General features: G+C 43.1%; 1 pseudogene across 1 annotated transcript; it reads right to left on the reverse strand.

Moving 5' to 3' along the window:
- Positions 1 to 314: 314 nt before the first annotated feature.
- On the reverse strand, positions 315 to 1,421 carry LOC311428438 (E3 ubiquitin-protein ligase RNF114-like; annotated as a pseudogene). The gene is made up of 2 exons: positions 792 to 1,421; positions 315 to 577 (listed from the first exon to the last, which is right to left on the reverse strand). The product of its transcript is annotated as an E3 ubiquitin-protein ligase RNF114-like (transcript).
- Positions 1,422 to 5,659: the final 4,238 nt, after the last annotated feature.

Genomic DNA, 5,659 nt, shown 5'->3' on the forward strand with positions numbered 1-5,659 from the left:
TCACAGGCATCATAGGCCAGTTGAAACAGGAACTAATCTGGTGAGTTAGCACCTAGGGGTCTCACTAAAGGAAAAGAGCCACAAAGACACCTCTCATACTATCATTTACGAAATGTAAACAAGATCAGGGGAAGAAGAGGTTTACCAGCTAGTTCATGCCAGTCAATTTGGAGTATTTCTGGCTTTAGTCAAACTAGCACAACTGGCAGAAAGCAATCAGAAAACAGGCAGATGTGAAGGAAAACAGAACTGTCTCCTCCACACTGACCTATAAATAAGCTTTGTGTGAAACAAAAAAGAAAATTAGCCTTACGTGGTTGAACAACATAGTCATATTAATAAAAAACAAGAATGATACCAAAAGATCAAATGGGGATTCAAAACTAAGATTAAAGTCTTCCATATTTCTGAATGCCTGAGTTCATCTTGGCATGGACAGGGAGAAGTGCAAGAATGCTGGCCATTTCCCTCTCATGGAAGCTTGGTTTGACAATTAGTCTTCTTTTTTATTTTATTTATCCCGCAAAGAACGCATCAAAACCTGTGCCATCATATCATCTTCATCAGCATCATAATCCTATGAACGAAGGGTACAGAAATTCTTTTACTGCCAGGGCCATATTGGTTAACACAACACAAAACCAGCTGTCTCCTCCTCTGACTTAACAGTAATTCAACTTCTTGCATTATACCATCTGCAAGGACTACATTTTACAGTAGTGGCTACATAAAAAAAGCTGGGTTTTAAGAGTCATCAGGCTCACGTATTCCAAGGATGAAGAAACACGTACCACAAAAGTATCGTATGAAAACCGGTGTCGTCTCTGAAGGTGTTCCATGAAGTTAGCACTCCTGTAATTTGGATCTCCCCACGGCATCGAGGCACAAATTGGGCAAACCACTTGTTTTGCATCCATGCTGTGCAATGTTTTTCAGTGCTCAACTAGTCCTTCTTGATCAAAGCTTTTCTTGCTGCAATATGGACAAGGAAAGGTGAAGCGATTGGGGAAGTTCCTGGTGTTGTGGAGTGGTTCTTTAGTCACAGCTTTCACACCTTCCATGATATAGTTCTGGTACTTTGAACAAGAAGCTGCGTGGCTGCGCATCTTTGAGAGAAACATCTTTTTGTTGCAGCCGTTACAAGTGGTTTCTGTCGCTTCGAACTGCTTTTCCAAGTCCAGAGCCCTGCTGCCAGGCGCCAGGGTGCTGCGGCAGACACCACAGACTGGCTTTTTGAGCTTGAGGCACTCCTGCAGGCATGGTGTGCAAAACACGTGTCCGCAGGGGACGCACATGGGGCTGTCGAACACCTCGAGGCACACGGGGCAGGTGAGGCGCGCCAGCGGGTCGGGCCGCTCGAGGCCGCGGGTGGAGGGTGCGCAGGATGCCGAGGATCCGCCACCGCCCCCTGCCACCGCCATCTCGCCGGCGGCCGCCGCACAGCCACACCCCTGGCGCACGCTTCGTTGGGTTAGAAACTGGCTGGATAGCCGGGCCCAAAGAGTCGTGGTAAATGGAGTCAAGTCCAGTTGGAGGCCAGTCACTAGTGGCGTCCCCCAGGGCTCAGTGCTGGGGCCGGTCCTCTTTAATATCTTCATCGATGATCTGGATGAGGGCATTGAGTGCACCCTCAGTAAGTTTGCAGATGACACCAAGTTAGGTGCGTGTGTCGATCTGCTCGAGGGTAGGAAAGCTCTGCAGGAGGATCTGGATAGGCTGCACCGATGGGCTGAGGCCAACTGCATGAAGTTCAACAAGGCCAAGTGCCGGGTCCTGCACCTGGGGCGCAATAACCCCAAGCAGAGCTACAGGCTGGGAGATGAGTGGTTGGAGAGCTGCCTGGCAGAGAAGGACCTGGGAGTGATGGTGGATAGTCGGCTGAATATGAGCCAGCGGTGTGCTCAGGTGGCCAAGAAGGCCAACAGCATCCTGGCTTGTATCAGAAACAGTGTGACCAGCAGGGCTAGGGAGGTGATCGTCCCCCTGGACTCGGCTCTGGTGACACCGCACCTCGAGTACTGTGTTCAGTTTTGGGCTCCTCGCTACAAGAAGGACATCGAGGTGCTTGAGCGGGTCCAGAGAAGGGCGACGAAGCTGGTGAAGGGCCTGGAGAACAAGTCCTACGAGGAGTGGCTGAAGGAGCTGGGCTTGTTCAGCCTGGAGAAGAGGAGGCTCAGGGGCGACCTTATTGCTCTCTACAGATACCTTAAAGGAGGCTGTAGTGAGGTGGGGGTTGGCCTGTTCTCCCACGTGACTGGTGACAGGACGAGGGGAATGGGCTTAAGTTGCGCCAGGGGAGTTTTAGGTTAGATGTTAGGAAGAGCTTCTTTACTGAAAGGGTTGTTAGACACTGGAACAGGCTGTCCAGGGAGGTGGTGGAGTCACCATCCCTGGAAGTCTTTAAAAGACGTTTAGATGTAGAGCTTAGGGATATGGTTTAGTGGGGACTGTTAGCGTTAGGTCAGAGGTTGGACTCGATGATCTTGAGGTCTCTTCCAACCTAGAAATTCTGTGATTCTGTGATTCTGTGAATGTGGTCTTGTTTACTGGAGTGCACAGGAGAGAGACCATCTATCTCGTCAAAGAAAATAGTTGAAGGTCGCATCTGATAGGCCTAGCACAAAAACACAGAGTAAAACAGCATTATTTAAAGGAAAAATGCACAAAAACATCATGGTTGGAATGTCATCTAAACTAGATCTTTCATGTTAGCCTCTGGGACCTCTACTGATAGAGCTACTGGAGTATCTGGCATGACTAACAGAAGACAGTCTGTGTCAACCCACTGTATCCGGCTGACAGGAAGCAAATCGTTCCAGTAGTTCTTACAGCTGACATTCACAGCAGAAACACTGGCATTTCCATTTCAGTGGGAAAAAAAAACCTAACAAAATACAAAAAAAAGAGCAAGTTCTACTTAAAAACGTTGACCACAAAAAATAATGGTTTCAACTCTGACAGAATACACTGTGCATTTCAACCTTACCTGTTCAAATAACGCACGAAGTTGGCATTCTGATTCCCCCATGTATTTTCTCATGCAGTCCCAAGCATTTCTCATAAAAAATGATATTTTCCTGTCACTTTGACTATATTCACTGGCAAGTGCACGAGCAACTAGTGTTTTCCCTGTTCCTGGGGGGCCATAAAATAGACAGCCTCTGCAATAAAAAAGATCCAGATAGGAAAAAAAACATCATGATGAGTACCTCCTACAACCATCGTCTCTAGAACAAACTCATCTTTTCTAACCAAAACACGTCATATACAAGACAGCAGTAATAGCTGAAGTGTGGGTAGAGGCAGAACAGATAGAAGTTCTGCGTTTTTACAACGTTTCACAAGAAAATTCTTTTTTTTCACCCAAAGAAATGAATAAGGGGGTAACTCAAACGTATAAAACCTTCAAAAGAGAGCATACTGTCCCAGAAGGACACTTCCAAAACTGCTGACAAACAGGGTGATTACAGCAAACCGGAGCCAAACGGGCAAACTTCAGCACAGAATCTGAGAATGGGCTGAATGGTGAATCACCAGTTCATTCTGCAGCAATAAACTGCATATTCTTGCTTTCACAATATGCAGAATCTGTTAGTAAAGCATTTAATGCTCCTTTCAAAAGCATTAAGTTACTGGGTTTGGTCTCTCAGACCATCTATTGCTGATGGCAAGTGAGGAAGCCTAAAGCCGGAAGGAAAAGCGATGCCTTAGCACTCAGAGGAAAAAAAAAAAAAAAAAGAAAGCAAAAGTAGGCAGGAAAAACAACTGGGCTTCCAGGCAACATATTACAATTGGCTTCCACTAGATAATCCCTTCTTGCTTACAAACTAATCAAGCTGACTTGTACATAAAACTGAGAACAAAACCACTCCAACCCAACTAACCCAACTTTTTAAAAACACCAGATGGTAAAACTTAAAATTTTAAGACATTGCTTATATTTTTAACCTACAAATATTCTTGATTCTATCCGTTTTTAAGAAACCACTTTTTGCTACTACTAAAACAAATGTTCACCGCTGCCAAAAATGTTGAAGCATGGAAGCATATTGATACCTTAATTGAACTTTCTCCTGAAAACAGCTGACTTAAGATTTATCACTGTAATGAGTTACCTTGGGGGCTGAATATTGAACCGCTGAAAAACTTCTGGATACAGGAAGGGAAAAATCACCATCTCTTTCAAAGCTGCGATGTGTTCGGAAAGACCACCCACGTTCTCAAATCCAATCTAAAGAGAAATTCAACACAACAGAGTTTGTATGTTAAAGAAAGCAGCAATCTAGATCAAGGTTTCATCAGAAATTATCTCAGCACAATGGAAACATTCTGGGCAATTTTTGAAGTTGCTTTAGAGAAAACCATCAACAAAGGTAGTTGTAGATGGCACACTGAGATCTTTCATAATCACTGGAAACACTCGCTGACATGATGATTAGTTTACGACTTACCACACTATTTGCATTGCATCTCCCTGACTTCTTCCAACTTTCTTTTGATCCCTCTGAACTCTCTTTAGGTCCCGTTTCTGACGTTTCACTCGAAAAGTCCTGATTTGAATTAAGGAGAAGTTATAGGGCTTCTTTTTCTTTAAGATGCAGCTCGAAGATTTGTTTTTCGTAATAATGCCAAGCAAATGTAGAAGACATTAATTAATATATAGAAGACCTAATTAATTGACATAAACTTACACAGTTACATTCAGATAAACTTAAACATGGCTAAATATTCATTGGAAGGAGGTTCATCCCTCCCCTATTCTCTAACGACAGCAACCTTCTTGGTTGCTCTCGCCATCCTCACTGCTCTCACCACCATCCTCCGTATCACACGTGCTAAGCAAGGGAGATGAGCAAGAGGGTGTAGAATCACTGATGTCATCTGCACGTCTCTGTCTGCAAGCAAGCATATAGACCAGAAAGTTAAAAAGAAAATAGAGCAGATACTAAGTAACACCAAAAATTAAGGGAATTCTATCTCAAAATTTACTCTGAGATCTATTTTCCAGTCCATTGTACTCCTTAGGAATCTGATTTCAAAGGCCATGACATGATTTTCCTCGTGACAACTGTCTGCTTTCAAGAATGCTCAACAAAATATCTGGCAATCAACAGCATTCTCTACGCACTAACTGCTTACAGAATCCAAAAAGCCTTTATCATTACTAAGGCAATTTATCATTTCATTTAGATCTTTTATTGTTTAAGGTTAACTTCATATAGAAACATTAGTTGATTCCAAACAGAAACTAGAGTCAGTATTTGAGTGATAACTTTTTCTTTTTTTTTTTTTTTTAAATCTAACAAAACTTCCATAAAGCCTCTCCCTCTAAATTGAATAAAATTATTTTCGGTTTTAAGAAAATCATTTGTATCCTTCAAGATTAAATAGTCTGACTAAGATTTTTAAGGGGGGATTCTGGCTTCAGTTCCAGAACCAAAGAATTTCAGTTACAGAAACTCAGACACTACCTCCATAATCATCTTATCAGTGACCCACAAATATTGGATTTAAAAAAGAAACCAACTTAAAAGTATCCACCTCCTCCCCTCCAAATATTTCTTTCCTCTCTACCTTAAGACTACCAAAGTACCGATCATAAACTTACTCTGTAATTACCACTAAACTGAAAACCCTTTGAAGCATTATGCAGTAAGGA

Source organism: Aythya ferina (assembly GCF_964211825.1).
Source record: "Aythya ferina genome assembly, contig: HAP1_SCAFFOLD_79, whole genome shotgun sequence".
NCBI classification, from domain to species: Eukaryota; Metazoa; Chordata; class Aves; order Anseriformes; family Anatidae; genus Aythya; species Aythya ferina.